General features: G+C 45.1%; 2 long non-coding RNA genes across 6 annotated transcripts in view; both read right to left on the bottom strand.

Moving 5' to 3' along the window:
• Positions 1 to 7,885, bottom strand: part of LOC148146308 (uncharacterized) — a 979,539-nt gene extending 971,654 nt beyond the window's left edge. For all 5 annotated transcript variants that reach the window (XR_015760813.1, XR_015760812.1, XR_015760811.1 and 2 more), the window contains exons 1-2: positions 7,806 to 7,885; positions 2,732 to 2,838 (exon numbers count right to left, since the gene is read on the bottom strand). This is a non-coding gene — a long non-coding RNA (uncharacterized LOC148146308). The remainder of the gene's footprint in view (positions 1 to 2,731; positions 2,839 to 7,805) is intronic.
• A 3,727-nt stretch (positions 7,886 to 11,612) lies between these two features.
• On the bottom strand, positions 11,613 to 18,676 carry LOC148146307 (uncharacterized). Its single transcript, XR_015760815.1, has 5 exons — positions 18,625 to 18,676; positions 17,907 to 18,013; positions 15,113 to 15,195; positions 12,602 to 12,693; positions 11,613 to 11,699 (listed from the first exon to the last, which is right to left on the bottom strand). It is a non-coding gene; the product is annotated as an uncharacterized LOC148146307 (long non-coding RNA).
• Between the last annotated feature and the right edge of the window lie 245 nt (positions 18,677 to 18,921).

Genomic DNA, 18,921 nt, shown 5'->3' with positions numbered 1-18,921 from the left:
ATGAAACCATTGTCAATGGCCAAAAAAATCCTGCCAATCTGACAGTGGCCCAGCCAGCTGCTCACTGTATTAATCACTGCAAAGTCTCAACAAAGGAATGAAACTGGATGGACCAGTTGGCAGCTAACAAGGCACCAGAAATTACAACCACAGATTCAGCCCTCTCAATGGTGCAACGTCCTCCTCACTAACATATGGTTTTTGGTGCCACAATGTGGAGAGCTGTACCTCAGACTAGTCAAGGAACAGCCTGACATAGTCATATTCACGGAATCATCCCTTACAAATAATGACCAGACACCACCATCACCATCCCTAGATATCGAGAGTGTGGTGCTGGAAAAGCACAACAGGTCAGGCAGCATCCGAGGAGCAGGAGAATCGACGTTTCGAGACACAGCCCTTCATCACCCTGACCTGCTGTGCTTTTCCAGCACCAGACTCTTGACTCTGATCTCCAGCATCTGCAGTCTTCACTTTCTCCTGAAATCTCTGGATATGTCCTGTCCACCGGCAGGACAGACCAGGCAGAGGTGGTGGCACAGTGTTGTACAGACAGGGAGGATTTGCCCTGGGAGTACACAGCATTGGCTCCGGAGACCAGGAAGTCTCATGGCTCCTGCTGATTACCACGTCCCGTCCTCCCTTGGCTGATGGATCAGTTCTCCTTCATGTTGAACAACATTTGGAGGAAGCACTGAGGAAGTAAAATGGTATCAAATGTACTCTGGGTACAGGATTTCAATGTCCACAATCGAGACTAGCTCTGCAACAGATTTACTGACAGAGCTGGTCAGATCCTAAAGGATATAGCTGCTCAACTGAATCTGCAGCGGGTGGTGAGGGAACCAACAAGAGTGTAAAACATACTTGATCTCATTGTTATGAATTGACCAGCAGCAGATACATCTGGCCATGACAGTATCAGTAAGAGCGACCATCACACATTCCTTTCGGAGACAAAGTCTTGCCTTAAAGTTGAGAAAAACCTCCACTGTGTTGAGTGGCACTATCACCGTTCTAAATGGGACAGACTTCGAAGAGATGTAGGATCTCAAACTGGGTATCTCTGAGGCACTGTGGGACATCAACAGCAGCAGAACTGTACTCCAGCACAATCTGTAATCTCATGGGTTTGTAAATCCTGCTCTCACCCATCACAATGGACAGGAAAGGAGGGCATGCCATGAGCAGCACCAGGCAGTCCTAAAAATGAAGTGCCAACCTGGTGAAGCTACCAAACAGGACCATTTGCAAAAAAGCATCAGCAGCAAGCAACAGAGCTAAACGATCCTACATCCAATGGAACAGATCGGAGCTCTGCAGTTCTGCCACACCCAGTTGTGAACGGTGATGGACAATTAAACAACTCACTGGAGGAAGCATCACAGATATTCCCACCCTTACTGATGGAGGGGCCTCACACATCCATGCACCAGATAAGATGACAGCATTTGCAGCAATCTTCAGCCAGAAGTGCAAAGTGGGATGATCCATCTCAGCCTTCTCCAGTGGTTTCCAACATCACAGATGTGAGTTTTAAGCCAGTTCGATTCAGTTTGAATAACATCAAGAAATGGTTAAGTAGTGCAAAGGCTACGGGCCCTGCCAATATTCTGGCAATAATACTGATGGCTTGTGCTCCAGAACTTGCCACCAACCAAGCCACGTACCGCTCCAGCACTGGCATCTACCGACAATGTGGAACATTGCCCAGGGATGTTCAACACAAAAACACAGGGCAATCCAACCCAGCCAATTTCCATCTATCAGTCCACACTCGATCAGCAGTAAAGTGATGGAAGATGTCATCAACAGGGCTATCAAGCAGCAGCTGCTCAGCAACAGCCAGCTGAGTGACACTCATTTTAGGCTCCACCAGGGCCACTCAGCTCCCGATGGTGTTACCGCCTGATTCACAATCTGGCAACCAGCTGAATCCGAGAGGTGAGGTGAGAGCGACAGCCCAGTCCCACTCCAAGATCACTATTTATAGCTGATTCTACCCTTGTATCAGCTCATATACTCTCATCCACCTTGTATTATCTCTAGACTTCATTATCCAAACACACTCCTGGCCAGCTGCCCACATTCAACCTCCCTGTAATCTCAAGAAACCCTATATCTCTGCTGCCCAAGTACTCCCTCGTACCAAAATTTGTCGATCCATCAAAAGGCTCCTATTCATAATCAACAACATAGAGCCACAGAGATGTACAGCATGGAAACAGACCCTTCAATCCAACCCGTCCATGCCGACCAGGTATCCCAATCCAATCTAGTCTCACCTGCCAGCATCCGGCCCACATCCCTCAATTTAAAATTCTCACCCTTGATTTAATTCCTGGTTGTGATCATCCCTAGCTCGCTGCAACACACACCCTTTGAGATCTCAGCAACCCATTCTGTTCGAGACTCCCAATGATCAGTTAATTCATTACCGACCTGTGTGGCTGCTTTTACAGTTGCCAAAGCAAAAAGGTCTGAAATTCACAGCTAAAACCTCACAGATCTGCTTTCCTCCTTTAGACATTCCTCAAAACCTGCTTATTTGGCAATGCTTTTGGTCACCTGATCTAATATCATCCTTCTCTGGCCTTATGTCTAAAGTTCCCAATAATATTTTTGTGAAATTATAAGCAGGATAACAAAACTACAAACTGTTCTTTAATTGGACATTATCTTGAAATCATCACTGTTGCTGTAATGAATACTCTGTAATGTCTCTTACCCAACCACATTGTAGGAGCACCTTCACCACACAAACTGCAGCTGTACAAGAAAGTCAAACATCACCCTCTCCACAGGCAACAGGGCTTTGGCATTAATCACTGGTATCTGTGGAAGGAGACACAGTTGATATTTCAGGGAGTGCAAAATGGATTACAGGGAATGAAAATGGTGCAGAATTTGATAGTTAGAAATGGAAGGAAAATGCACTTGCTTATTGGAAAAAAATAATTCTTGACTGTCAAAGATTTTCCAGAAAAAAATTAATAAGCAGCACATGGTCAGGGGCTGTGCGGCAGTGAAAAATAAACTTACAAAAATGTCTGTAAAAGTAATAGTAAAATATTAAACAGACCAAATATACACGCATTGTTTGAGACTGAGGAAGCTCGATATTGACAAAGTGGTCATGAGGGAGCCCAGAGATGAAGCAGAGCTGTATAAGCTGTTATGATCCCACATAGAGATGTATAGCACCAACACAGACCCTTCGGTCTAACTCATCCATGCCAACCAGGTATCCGAACCTAATCTATTCCCATTTGCCAGCACTTGGCCCATATCCCTGTAAACGCTTCCTAATCATATCATGTGTCTATTTAGATGCCTTTAACATGTTTTAATTGTACTAGCCTCCACCACTTCCTCTGGCATTCATTCCACCCACTGCATGAAAGAGTTGTCCTTTAGGCCCCTTTGAAATTTTCTCCGTTCACCCTAAATGCCCTCTACATCTGGACACCACCACTCCAGGGTAAATACCTTGTTCATTTACTCTATTCATGCCCCTCATGATTGTATAAACCTCCATCACATCACCACTCAGCCTATGGCACTCCAGGGAAAACAGCCCCAGCCTTTTATGCCTCACCCTACAGCTCATATCCTCCAACCGCAACAACATCCTTGTAATTCTTTTTTGAAACCTTTCAAGTTTCACAGAACCCTTCTGATAGGAGGCAGGCCAGAACTGCACACAATATTCCAAAAGTGGCCTAACAAATGTCCTGTACAGCAACATGACCTCCCACATCCTATACTCAATGCTCGAACCAATGAAGGAAAATATACTGAACACCTTCTTCATCATCCTATCGACCTGCAACTTGACTTGCAAGGACTATGAACCTGCAGTCCAAGGTCTCTTTGTTCCGCAAACGTCTCCAGGGCCTTGCCATTCAGTGTGAAAGTCCTGCTCTGATTTGCTTTTCCAAACTGCAGCACCTCATATTTATCTAAATTAAACCCCATCTGATCAATATCTCATTGTAATCTGAGGTAACCTTCTTCATTATCTACAATACCTCCAATTTTGTATGACCTGCAAACTCATTTACGATACCAAATCATTTAAATGAATGGTGAAACAAATCCAGAAATAAACATCCATTTCTCTGAGTTTGAATGTGCTCTGTGTAAATCCTGCCCAATGACTCTGTACCAGAGACAGGCTGCACCTGCGCCTGGCTGCACCTTGCCCCCTACAAAGCTGGTGGCTCCGCACGTGTCCAGTGAATTTTTGCCCCAAATAAAGATGGTGGCGCGCACTCATGCCTGCAGCCACACTGAGGCAATTCCCCGTTTACTGAAAACACGAGACTGGGACGTTCAACTTTGTGTTTTCCGACGTGCACATTTTGTTTGTAAAACCTTTCCGCTCATACAGAATCGCTCTCACCTCCTGCAGTTCCACAGACAGCCTTGATTGCTGTGGGTACCTATTCTCTGCCTGGTTACTCGTTTGTCCTTAGTGTATTTGTACAATCACTTTGGATGCTCCTTAAACCTATTTCCTAAAGCTATCTCATGTCTCCTTTTTGCCCTCCTAGTTTACCTCGAGTATACTCCTACTGCCGCTACACTCCTCTCGGGATTCACACAAACACAGCTCTCTGTACCTGCCATATCCCTCCTTCATTTTCACGACCAGGCCCTCAATTTCTTTCGTCAGGCAGCATTCTCTACACCTACCAGCCTTGGCCTTAACAGGAACATACTGTCTATATACTCTCATTGTCGCAGGCCTATGGAGGCAATGGCAGATGAGGACAGAGAAGCAATCATTCTCAGTAAAGAGGTAATATTGGGAAAGATAACAGCCTAAAGGTAGTTGGGTGTCCTGGCCTTGATGGAATGCATCCCAGGGACTAAAAGAGATGTTTGGCGGGGATGGAGAGGGGGGGGGGAGGGGTGCGGGGGTGGGGGGTGCGGCAGAGAGAGAATAACACATTGACCTCGTGATAATTCACTAAAATTTGTTGGATGTCTGCTTTTGACAGACTGGAAGCTGCCAATGTGGTGCCACTATTTTTCAAAAAGGATCCGATGGCTTAACTTCTGTAGTGGAGAAAATGCTTGAACCTCTCAAGGAAGTAGTGGTGAGATATCTGGGTAGAAATTGTCTCATTGAGCAGACACAGCATGGATTCATGAAAGACAGGTCACGTTTAACGCGTTTATTAGAATTACTTGAGGATACGACAAGTGCGTTGGACAAGGGGGACTCGGTGGATGTGGTGTACCTGGATTTCCAGAAGGCATTCGATAAGTTGCCACATAAAAGGCTGCTGAATAAGGTAAACATGCATGGCATTGTGGGTAATTATCATTGATACAGGATCAGTTAACCAACAAAAAGTAAAGAATGGGGATAAATGGGTGTTTGGATTGGTGTTGGCACTACAACTGTTTGCAATTTACACAAATGTTTTGGAGTTGAGGACCAAGTGTACGGTGTCAGAGTTCACATTTGATACAAAGATGAGGTAGAGCAATGTCTGCAGAGGCCACTGTCAGTCTGCACAGGGATACAGATCAGTTATGTGAGTGGGTAAGGATCTGGCAGATGGAGTTCAATGTTGGGATATGTGAGGTCATCCATTTTGGTCGGACTAACAACAAACTGGATGATGAAATGGTGAAAACGTGCAGCAGGCTGCTGTGCAGAGGGAGCTGGGTGTCCTTGTGCATGAATCACAGGAAGTTGGTTTGCAGGTGCAGCAGGTAATTAAGGCAGTGAAGGGAATATTGTCCTTCCTTGCTAGAGGGATGGTGATGCTGCAGCTATACAGGGTGCTGGGGAGGCCACACCTGGAGTACTGTGTACAGGTTTGGTCTCCTTACTTCAGGAAGGATGGACTGGCACTGGAGGGAGTACAGAGGAGGTTCACTAGTTTGAGTTGGGAGTTGAGAGGGTTGGTGTATGTGGAGAGATTGAGAAAACTGGTTCTATAGTCATTGTAATTTAGAAGAATGGGAGGTTGGAGAGGAAACAATAAAATTATGAAGGGAGTAGATAAGACAGATGCAGGGAGGCTATTTCCACTGGGGGGGGGGGGGGTCAAACTACAGAGCAATATCTCAAAATAAGGGGGAGCAGATTTAGGACTGAGTTCAGGAGCAGGTTCTTCAGCTAAAGGGTTGTGAATCTGTGGAATTCCCTGCCGAGTGCAGTTGACGTTATTAACTTGAATGCCTTTAAGGAAAAATGTAGATTTGTGAACAGGAAAAGAATTAAGGGTTTTGGTGAGAGAGCAGGAATGTGGAGCTGAGGCCATGAGAAGATCAGCCCTGATCTTGTTGAATGGCAGAGCAGGCTTGAGGGGGCAGGTGAATGTTCTTGCCTTGTGCCATCAAAATTGGCCTTTGTCCAATTCAGAACCTTAACTTTTAGATCTGATATATTATTTTCTATAACTATTTTAAAAATAGTAGAATTATCAGAGAATCCCAACAGTGTGGAAACAGGTCATTCAGCCTATCACATTGATACTGACCCTGAGAGCCTCTTAACCTCCCGCTGTAACATTGCATTTCCCAGGGCTACCCAACGTACACATCCCTGAACATTATGGGCAATTCAGCCTGGACAATCCACCCAACCTGCACATCTTTGGACTGTGGGAGGAAACCAGAGGGACCAGACGAAATCCATGCAGAAAACCCTAATAAGATGATCATCCCTTTCTTATTTCCCAGTTCCACCTAAATAACTTCACTGGGCATACTCCCAGGAATATCCTCCCTAAGAAAAAACATAATGCTATCCCAAATCAAAAATGCCACTCCCCCTCCTCTCTCGTCCCCCTTTCTATTCTTCTTATAGCATCTATACCCTGGAACATTAAGCTACCAGGCCTATCCATCCCTGAGTGATGCCTCTGTAATTGCTATAATATCCGAGTGCCATGTTCAAAACCATACCCTGAGCTCATCTGCCTTCCCTGTCAGGCCTCTTGCATTGAAGTAAATGCAGTTCAACTGCTCAGTCCGACTTCAGTTTGTGCCTTGCCCTTGCCTGCCTTGACTATTTGATTTCTGAACTGTACCAGCCTCAGACATATCTCTTTCCTCACTATCTTCTTGGGTTTACACCCACTCCCTCACTGGTTTAATGCCTCCCGAGTATCACCAGCAAGTCTCCCTGCATAGACATTAGACACCTTCCAATTCAGGTACAATCCATCCTTCGTATGCAGGTCAACTCTACTCCAGAGGAGATCACAACGATCCAAAAAACGTGAATCCTTTTCCCCTGCACCAGCTCCTTAGCCACTCATTGAGCACCTCCTCCTCCTCTGTAATATGGACATTTTTCAAGATGTCACCATTTATTTCCCCACATTCTATATCTCCCATTTACTTCTTCACAGTAAACACTGATGCAAAATACTTGTTTCCCTATCTCGGCCATCGCCTGCAGCTCCACACAATGGCTGCCTTGCTGATCTTTGAGGGTCTCTATTTTCTCCCTAGTTAGCCTTTTGTTCCTCATATATTTACAAAAGCCCTTTGGATTATCCTTAACCCAATTCGCCAAAGCTATCTCACGTTCCTTTTTTGCCTCCTGATTTCCCTCTTAATTATACTCCTACTGCCTTTATACTCAAAAATTTTTTGGATTGGAATAAATGCAAAATATAACACCCTGACAAAACAAACGAGGGTAGGACTTACACTCAAGAAAGGTACGGCCTTGAGTAGTGATATGGGAACAAAGAGACCAAGGGGTTCATGTCTTTGAAGTTTGTGTCAAATGTAGACAGGGTGGTTAAGAAGGTGCGTAGCACACTTACCTTCATTGTTCAGACCTTTGAGTACAGGAGTTGGGACGTTATGTTGAGGATGTACAGGACGTTGAAAAGGCCTCTTCTGGAACACACTGTCCAGTTCTGGTTCTGCTGTTATAGGAAGGATATTATTAAATTGGAGGAGGTTCAGGAGAGATTTACCTGCATGTTGCCATGAATGGAGGGATTGTGTTCTAAGGAGAGGCTGGATAGGCTGGAATTTCTTCACTGGCGTGCACGAGGTTGAGGGGTGACCTTATTAGAGGTTTATAAAATCAGAAAGAGTGTAGATAAGGTGAATGGACGAGGGAGAAGGGGATTCAAATCTCGGGTGCATTCATTTTGAGAAGAAATGAGAAAGGTTTCAGAAAAGACATTAGGTTTTTTTTTAAAATGTATATGTGTGAAATGAACTTCCAGAGGAAGTGGTAGCTGTGAATACAATTACAATATTTAAAAGATTAGTACATAATTAGGAAATATTTGGATGGATGTGGACAAGTACACTTAGTTCAGTTTGGAATTATGGTTGGCATGGACTGGTTGGACCACAGGGCCTGTTTCCTTGCTGTATAACATTATGACTCTAATCCTCACTAACTCTAAATTCCTCCATCCTCAACTCTCCCGATCACTGTCACTTCATCCAGCCTCACAACTCTTCCTTATTTATATAATTCCTCACCAGCCACAGAACGCTCCCTATCTCATGTCCTCCAGTTTCTCAGATCTCTGCTACATGTGCCTTTCTTTAGTTCCAGCCTTGAGGATGCCCTCATTCACTCCGATTGGTTGGAAGACAAACTGGTACGACCTGGTCCTCTAGTACTGCTCTCTGCCCCCTATTGGCCTGCGCTGACATCAATCACAAGAGACCCATTGTGAGGTGAGTGGTGGGATCCTCCCTCTATCTGCCATGGGATGAGGTTCATCATTCACAGTGAATGGGGCAGTATCACAGAGCACAGGGGCTGGGGGCTATTCAGCCCGTTGGGACTGTACTCTCTCCCTCTGGAGATGTTGCACATCTGTCCCAATTCCCTTCCCATTTGCCCATAGCCCCCCCAAATCTTCCCCTGAAAAGTAAAATTCCAAATCTGTTTATGAATAACTGCTGAGTCTGTGTCCAGCTGCCAATCAGACTGTTCCAGATGCTCAGACCTTACTGAATAAAATAATGTTCACATATTATTTGCCAATTACCTGAAAATAGTTACTAAAATTGTGACATTGTTAACAATTCCCTTCTCTCTGCAAATTAAATATCCTAGACACAAATTTGCAGCTGGTCAAACTCACTGCTTAACCTTCTCAGCTCCAAATACAATTATCTGTGCTTCTGCTAGCTCTCTACAAAAGAGGAACACATCTTATTTTCATTTATTCGTGTCATAGAGATGTACAGCACAGAAACAGACCTTTGGTCCAATTTGTCCATGCCAACTAGGAATCGTAAACGAATGGAATCCTAATCCCAGCTATTGATCCGTATCCCTCGAAACCCTTCCTATTCATGGACCCAATCAGATGCCTTTCAAATGTTGTAATTGTATCAGCCTCCACTACTTCATCTGGCAGCTCATCCAATACACACCACACACAGCTTGAAAACTTTGCTCCTCAGATCCCTTTTAAATCTTTGCTCGCTTGACTAAAGCCCATGTGATCTTGTTTTGGAACCACCTAACCTGGGGGGGAAAGACCCTGGCTGTTCACCTTATCCATGCCCCTCATGATTTTACAAATCTACATGAGGTCACCTCTCAATCTTTGACTCTCCAGGGAAATTACCCCCAGCCTCTCCCTGTAGCCCAAATCCTCCAACCCTGGCAAAGTCTTTGTCAATCTTGTCTGAACTCTTTCAAGATTCAGAACATCCTTCCCAGAACAGGGGATTTTGAACTTAAAACAGAATTCCTGAAATGGCTTAATCAATTTCCTGTCCAGCCACAATATGATGTCCCAGCTTCTGTATTCAATGCATCGACCAATAAATATAAGCATTCCAAACACCACCTTCACTAGTCTGCCTATCTGCGACTCTACTTTCAACGAACAATGAATCTGAACTCCATGGTCTCTTTGTTCAGCAACACTGCGAAGGACTTTACCATTAAGTGTAGAAGTCCTGCCCTGATTTGCCTTTCCAAAATGCAGCACCTCGCATTTGTCTAAATTGAACACCGTCTGCCATTCTTTGCTCCAATGGCCCATCTGATCAAGATCCTGTTGTATTCTGAACTGACCTTCTTCACTGTCCACTAAACCTCCAATTTTGGTGTCTTCTGTAAACCCACTGACTATATCTCATATATTCACATCCAAGTCATTTATTTGAGGACCGAATATCCATTCCTGCAGGACAATGCTGCTCACAGGCCTCCAGTCCGCAAAGCAACCCTCCATCACCATCCTCTGCCTCGTACCTTCAAGCCAGTTTTGTATCCAAATGGCTAGTTCTCCCAACATTCCATGTTATCTAACCTTGCTAACCAGTCTGCTTTGTGGAACATAGTTAAGTGTCCACATGGACAACGTCCACAGTCTGCCTTCATCAATCATCTTTGTCACATCTTCAAAAAAACTCAAGTTAGAAAGAGAGAATTACTCACACAAAGTCATGTTGACTATCCTTAATCTTTCCTGGTCTTTCCAAATACATATAAATCCTATCCCTCAGAATTCCTTCCAACAACTTGCCTACCACTGACTTCAGGCTGCCTGTTCTCTTGTTCCCTGGCCTTTCCTTACCACCTTTTTAAAATAACAACACCTGTCTTCCAGCACCTCACCTGTCACAAACGATGATATAAATACCTCAGGGAGGGGCACTGCTTTCCTAGCTTTCCACAAATTTCTGGGATACACCTGATCAGGACCTAGGGATTTATCCACCTTGATGCCATTTAAGACATCCAGTACCACCTCCTCTGTAACATGGACACTTTTCAAGTTATCACTGTTGGTAACTATCAAGTTCTCCAAACTCTCTAGAACAGAGTAGCATCGTATCTCTCCCACCTCCTGTTGTTCCACAGATGGCCTTCTTGATCTTTAAGAAGTTGTATTCTTTGTCTGTTTTTTCTTTTATCCTTGATATATTTGTAGAATCGCTTTGGATTCTACTTAAACCATTTCCGAGAGATATTTCATGTTCCCTTTTTGCTCATCTGATTTCCCTTGAGTATATTCCTGTAAAAACATGAACCTGTACTCCCAATTCCTCCGCCTCTGCCATATCTGCTTCCAGGAGAAGCAATTCCACTCCAGGACATCCCAGAAAGGATTCCTATTTCAAGGACTGCATTTCCCTCCCACGTGATCAACAATGTCCTCTAATGCATATCCTCCACTTCCTGTACCTCCACCTTTCCCCCCACCCCTCCAACCACAATAAGAATATAATCCACCGGTCCTCACCTGCCACCCCACGAATCTCCAGATACAGCGCATTAACCTCTGCAATTTCCGCTACCTACAGTCAGACCCCACCACCAGGGATATATTTCCCTCCCCAGCCCTTCCACCGGGACCATGGGATATTTGGTGCTGATGTGCTGCCCCACTGATACCTCAGTCACTCACCCTGCCCAATGGTCTAGTGATACTATCACTAGATGGATAATCCAAACACCCAGATAACGTTCTGGGGCTCAGAGTTTGGATCCCGTCACAGCAGACAGTGGAATGTGAATTCAATAAAAATGTGGAAGTAAGAATCTATTAAAGACCATGAATCCATTGTTGATTGTTGCAAAAAAAAACCCATGAGATTCACTAATATCCTTCAGGGAAGGAATCTGCCATCCTTACCTGGTCTGGCCTACATGTGATTCCAGACCCACAGCAACGTGGTTGAATCTTAACTGCCCTTGAGGCCCAGCCAGTGACACCCTCATCCTGTGAATGAATTAAAAAAGGTCAAGTCTTGTATACAATCATACTATTCTTACAGATAAGTGATCTGTTAGTAAATTTGCTTCTCAATTCCCGGCTGACTATTTATTTCTCAGTTCCACCTGTACAACTTGCCTGGATGTACTTCCAGGATTATCCTCCTGAAGCCCAGCCATAATGTTATCCCTCATCAAAACCATCTCACCCCCCTGCTCTGTTGCCCCCTTTCTATCCTTGCTATAGCATCTATACCTTGGAACATTAAGCTGCTGGTCCTAACCATTCCTAAGTCATACCTCTGTAATTGCTGTAATATCCCAGTGCCATGTTCAAAACCATACCCTGAGCTCCTCTGCCTGACCTATCGGGCCTCCTGCATTGAAATAAATGCAGTGTAACTGCTCAGTCCTACCTCATTCTGTGCCTTGCCCTTGCCTGCCTTGACTGTTTGACGCCTGAACTGTACCAGCCGCAGACTTGGCTCTTTCCTCACTCTTTTGAGTTTACCTCCATTCCTTCACTGGTTTAATGCCTCTTGAATAGAACTAGCAACTCTTCCCTTTCAGTGCAGGTACAATCCATCCTTCTGATGAAGGTCGATTCTACCCCACAAGAGATTTGAATGATCCAACAATGTGAACTATTCTATTCCTATGTCATTGATACCAATAAACAACAGCCTCCCCTCAAAATGGTTATTCTCCCCTTTAAGAATATTCTGCTCCCTCTCCGAGGCATCCTTGTACAAAAATTACACATTCGAATAATAAACCTTACACTCATCACATCATTATAAAAGGATTACATAACACATGATGGTTTGGGGAGACCTTTTGAGAGAATGTGATGATTCAAAGGAGAATTTTTAAGCAGCAAATAGGATTGATCTGGAACGCAATACTCACAATGCGAATATCCAGGTCCTGATGTACTGAGTAATTCAGAGTTTGGCAGAACATTTACTGAGATTACCATCTGAATGTCCACCTGTAATATCCTGTAATACAAGTTTATAAAATCTGTCACTCTCAGTTCAAGTTAGAAACCCACACCATCCCCTCCTCCTGGCGCAGGATTACTGTACATAGTTACAACAGGTCATCAGGAAGGGGAATGGAATGTTTTGTTTAGAGGGTTTTCAGTATGAGAGTTTGGAGTATATACCTGAGAGTAACGTGAGGAAGTGGTGGTGAGACCACCATATCTGGAGTAAAGTGAGCAGTTTTGGTCCCTTTAGATAAGGAAATGTGTCACTTTATTGGAGGCATTTCAGGGAAGATTCACTAGTAGAAAGTGCGGACTGCAGATGCTGGAGATCAGAGCTGAAAAATGTGTTGCTGGAAAAGCGCAGCAGGTCAGGCAGCATCCAAGCAGAAGGAGAATCAACGTTTTGGGCATAAGCTGAAGAAGGGCTTATGCCCGAAACATTGATTCTCCTGCTCCTTGCATGCTGCCTGACCTGCTGTGCTTTTCCAGCAACATATTTTTCAGCAGGGAAGATTCACTGGGATGATCCCTGGTTTGGAGAGATTATCTTTTAAATAAAGGCTGAACAGGTTGGGACTCTACTCACTGGATTTTGGAGAAAGAGAGGTGATCTCATTGAGACAGATGGGATTCTTAAGGGGTTTGACAGGATAAATACTGAGTGGATGTTTCCGAGTGTGAATACTGAAAAGGGAGTCTGGAACCAGATTCTGGGTCAGTCGCGGAATCAAGGGTTCTGCTTCAGATTCGCCAAGTTTAAGGCGACACAGAGGCGGGTAAGGGGTTTCAGTAGCAATGGAGCTGGGGTGAGGTGGAGACAAACAATGTTTAAGAGATTGGAATTCCCTGGTGTTTGGGATTGTGCAGATGTCTGATCAGAAGGTCACCTTAGGGTCAAATATAACAGCAATATTGTGAAGAACGTATTTCTGCCTCAGACAGTTACCAGGGAGAGGGAGAGGCTCAGCAGTAAGAGAAAGGAGTTTGGAATAACAACTGAAGGCAATGGGTTTAACCGTTACAATGTTTCATTGGAGGAAACTGCAGCTAATCAAGTAGTGGGAATGTGATAAGCAGTTTGGTAACTGAGTAACAGTGGAACAATGGAGAGGGATGGTGGGGAGGGAGAGCTCGACAGTGTCAGTGTACATGTGAAACCTAACATGGTGCTTTTTCACAATGTCAACTCCTGGCAGTATGTAGGTGAGATACAGGAGAGCTGAAACTTTATTGCTGGAACAGCACAGCAGGTCAGGCAGCATCTAGGGAACAGAAGATTCGACGTTTCGGGCACATGCCCTTCTTCAGGAATGAGCAGAGAGTGTTCAGCAGGAGAAGATAAAAGGTAGGGAGGAGGGAATTGGAGGAGGGGCGTTGGAAATGTGATAGGTGGAAAGAGGTCAAGGTGAGGGTGATAGGTCGGAGTAGGGTGGAGGCGGAGAGGTCAAGAAGAAGACTGCAGATCAGGAAGGCGGTGCCGGGCTGGAGGGATTCGGCTGAGACAAGGTGGGGGGAGGGGGGATGAAGAAACTGGTGAAGTCCAAGTTCATCCCCTGTGGTTGGAGGGTTCCCAGTCGGAAGATAAGACGCTCCTCCTCCGACCGTCGCGTTGTTGTGGTTTGGCGGTGGATGAGTCCAATGACCTGCATATCCTCGGTGGAGTGGGAGGGGGAGTTGAAATGCTGTGCTACAGGGTGATTGGGTTGGTTCGTCCGGGTGGCCCAGAGGTGCTCTCTGAATCGCTCCGCAAGTAGGCGGCCTGTCTCATTCCTGAAGAAGGGCATGTGCCCGAAACGTCGAATCTTCTGTTCCCTAGATGCTGCCTGACCTGCTGTGCTGTTCCAGCAATAAAGTTTCAGCTTTGATCTCCAGCGTCTGCAGACCTCACTTTCTCCTCGAAGATACAGGAGAGAGCAAGGATAGATACTGGAGGGACACCAAATGCAAGGAATTCAGAAAGGAAAGAGAGAGTGGAAATGGAGCAGGATTTTCCAAAAACCGTGAGGTCAAAAGGAAGTTTTTCAAAGAAGGGGAGAGAAGGGCATAACCAGAAAAGACAGACAGCCAGAACAAGGAACAATATCTGTGAATCGGTGAGGAGGAGGAGGAGACAGAGTGTTGGAAAGTCTGTGATTTAGCAAGCTTTGGGTAAATTGTAAAGCTGAGCTCTGATAAGGCTTAACAAGAGACTGGAGAAAGATGTAGGTTTAGGACAAAAACCAGGAACACCATGTGAGGCAGTTTGGCTCAGTGGGCTAGTGGGAGGGAGGGAAGCAGCAGATCGGATTATCTCAGTCACGGTGACAGAGAAACTCCATGTGCTCCTCACTCATGTTATTGGAGGGGAGGATAGAGGAGACAGGATGATGGACAGTGTTTTACAAAGAAACAAATCCAGGGTTAGTGATATTTAAAATGAGTGAACAAACCTGATGTGTTTAGCTTTTATCCAGAATATTAAAACAAACGACTGAAGTCCTAGTTCGAATCCCATCTTGGCAGATGGTGGAATCTGAATTCACGAAAAAATAACTGGAATTAGGAATCTCCTGATTTCCATGAAACCATTGTCAATGGTAAAATAAATCCTGCCAACCTGACAGCGGCCCAGCCAGCTACTCACTGTACTAATCACTGCAAAGTCTCAACACAGGAATGAAACTGGATGAACCATGTGGCATCTAACAAGGCACCAGAAATTACAACCACAGAATCAGCCCTCTCGATGGTGCAACGTCCTCCTCACTAACATCTAGTTTTTGGTGCCAAAATGTGGAGAGCTGTACCTCAGACTAGTCAAGAAGCAGCCTGACATAGTCATATTCACGGAATCATCCCTTACAGACAATTACAAGACACCACCATCACCATCCTAGATATTGAGAGTGTGGTGCTGGAAAAGCACAACAGTCAGGCAGCATCAGAGGAGCAGGAGAATCGATGTTTTGAGCCTCAGCCCTTCATCAGTCTGATCTGGTGTGCTTTTCCAGCACCACACTCTCGACTCTGACCTCCAGCATCTGCAGTCTTCAATTTCTCCTAAAATCTCTGGATATGTCCTGTCCCACCGGCAGCACAGACCAGACAGAGATGGTGGCACAGTGGTGTACAGACAGGGAGGATTCGCCCCGGGAGTCTCATGGCTCCTGCTGATTACCACGTACTGTCCTCCCTTGGCTGATGAATCAGTTCTCCTTCGTGTTGAACAATTTTGAAGGAAGCACTGAGGCAACAAAATGGTGTCAAACGTACTCTGGGTACAGGATTTCAATGTCCACAATCGAGACTACCTCTGCAACAGAATTACTGACTGAGCTGGCCAGGTCCTGAAGGACACAGCTGCTCAACTGAGTCTGCAGCGGGTGCTGAGGGAACCAACAAGAGGGAAAAAAACATACTTGATCTCATTGTTATGAATTGACCAGCTGCAGATATGTCTGGCCATGACAGTATCGGTAAGAACGACCATCACATGTTCCTTTTGGAGACAATGCCTTGCCTTAAAGTTGAGAAAACCTCCACTGTGTTGAGTGGCACTATCACCGTTCTAAATGGGACAGACTACAAAGAGATGTAGGATCTCAAACAGGGTATCTATGAGGTACTGTGGGACATCAACAGCAGCAGAACTGTACTCCAGCACAATCTGTAATCTCATGGGGTTGTAAATCCTGCTCTCACCCATCACAATGGACAGCAAAAGAGGGCATGCCATGAGCAGCACCAGGCAGACCTAAAAATGAAGTGCTAATCTGGTGAAGCTATCAAACAGAATTACCTGCATATCAAACAGCATCAGCAGCAAGCAACACAGCTAAGTGATCCAACATCCAATGGAACAGATCGGAGCTCTGCAGTTCTGCAACACCCAGTTGTGAACGGTGATGGACGATTAAACAACTCACTGATGGAAGCATCACAGATATTCCCACCCTTACTGATGGAGGGGCCTCACACATCCATGCACCAGATAAGATGACAGCATTTGCAGCAATCTTCAGCCAGAAGTGCAAAATGGGATGATCCATCTCAGCCTTCTCTAGTGGTTTCCAACATCACAGATGTGAGTTTTAAGCCAGTTCGATTCAGTTTGAATAACATCAAGAAATGGTTAAGTAGTGCAAAGGTTACAGGCCCTGCCAATATTCTGGCAATAATACTGATGGCTTGTGCTCCAGAACTTGCCACCCACCGAGCCACGTACCGCTCCAGCACTGGCATCTACCAAAAATGCGAAACATTGCCCAGGAATGTTAAACACAAAAACACAGGACAATCCAACCCAGGCAATTTCCATCTATCAGTCCACACTCGATCAGCAGTAAAGTGATGGAAGATGTCATCACCAGGGCTACCAAGCAGCAGTTGCTCTGCAACAGTCAGCTGAGCGACACTCACTTTAGGCTCCACCAGGGCCACTCAGCTCCCGATTGTGTCACCGCCCTCATTCACAACCTGACAACCAGCTGAATCCCAGAGGTGAGGTGAGGGTGATAGCTCAGTCCCACTCCAAGATCACTATTTCTAGCTGATTTCACCCTTGTCTCAGCTCATATACTTTCATCCACATTGTGTTATCTCTAGACTTCATTATCCAAACTCACTCCCTGGCCAGCTTCCCACATTCAACCTCCCTGTAATCTCAAGAACATCTAAATATCTGCTTGTTGATTCATCAAAAGTCTCCTATTCATAAGCAACAACATAGAGTCATAGAGATGTACAGCATGGAAACAGACCCTTCGGTCTAACCCGTCCATGCCAACCAGATATCCCAACCCAATCTAGTCTCACCTACCAGCATGTGGCCAATATCCCTCAATTTAAATTTCTCACACTTGATTTAATTCCTGGCTGTGATAATCCCTAGCTCCCTGCACCACACACACTTTGAGACCTCGACAACCCATTTTCTTTGAGACTCCCAACCATTTGTTAATTCATTACTTCATCTGTGTGACTGTTTCTACAGTTGCTGAAGCAGCATGGTCTGAAATTCGCAGCCAAAATCTCACAGGTCTGCTTTCCACCTTTAAGACATCCCTCAAAACCTGCTTTTGGTCACCTGACCTAATATCTCCATCTCTGGCCTTCTGTCTAAAGTTCTCAATAGTATTTTTGTGAAATTATAAGCATGATAATAACAATACAAACTGTTGTTGATTTGACATTATTTTCAAATCATCACTGTTGCTGTAATGAATAATCTATAATGTCTCTTACCCAACCACATTGTAGGAGCACCTTCACCACACAAACTGCAGCTGTACAAGAAAGTCAAACATCACCCTCTCCACAAGCAACAGGGCTTTGGCATTAATCACTGGTATCTGTGGAAGGAGAAACACAGTTGATGTTTCAGGGAGTGCAAAATTGATTACAGGGAATGAAAATGGTGCAGAATTTGATAGTCAGAAATGGAAGGAAAATACACTTGCTTGTTGGAAAAAAGAATTCTTGTCTGTCAAAAATATTCAAGAAAAAAGTAATCTGATAATAGAGCAGTACATGGTCAGGGGCTGGGCCGCAATGAAAAACTCATTTGCAAAGGGTCTATAAAAGTCATAATACAGTAGTAAACAGACCAAAAATACACTCATGGTTCGAGACTGAGGAAGCTAGATATTGACAAAGTGGCCATGAGGGAGCCTGGAGGTGAATCAGAGCAGTATTGGCTGCTATGATCACAATGACTCTATACCAGAGAAAGGCTGCACATGCGCCTGGCTGCACCTTGCCCCCTACAAAGATGGCGGCTCCACACATGTCCAGTGAATCGTTGTCCCGAATAAAGATGGCGGCGCTCACGCCTCGTTTACTGCAAACACGGGACTGGGATGTTCAAATTTGTGTTTTCCGACGTGCACAATTTGTTTGTAAAACCTCTCCGCTCATAGCAACACAGTTTTTCTCCCATTTCCCTGTTTATTTCTTTCCTTACCGTATCCTTTCTCTCCATAACTTCCCGAGCATTCATTACAGCGACTGTGCGCCGCACGCGAGGGTGATCACATGGTTTAGTTTAGCTCCGCCCTTCATTCACTTTGATTGGTTGGAGGACCAACATCCCGCTCGGTCATCCAATACCGCCCACCGTCCTTTCATTGGTCCGGTGCTGACATCAATCACCCGGAGTCCTTTGTTGGCGAGAACATGCGCAGTGTGTCCTGCTTTAGCTGATTTGTTGGGTAATGTGATGGGAGAGTTTGCTGAGGGTAAGAATTCCCTTTGTGTGAGC

The sequence above is a fragment of the Chiloscyllium plagiosum genome, unplaced genomic scaffold (assembly GCF_037043375.1).
Source record: "Chiloscyllium plagiosum isolate Xiang-an unplaced genomic scaffold, Cpla_swu_hap1 HiC_scaffold_21, whole genome shotgun sequence".
Lineage (NCBI taxonomy): Eukaryota > Metazoa > Chordata > Chondrichthyes > Orectolobiformes > Hemiscylliidae > Chiloscyllium > Chiloscyllium plagiosum.
This window is presented reverse-complemented; position numbering and strand designations above follow the sequence as displayed.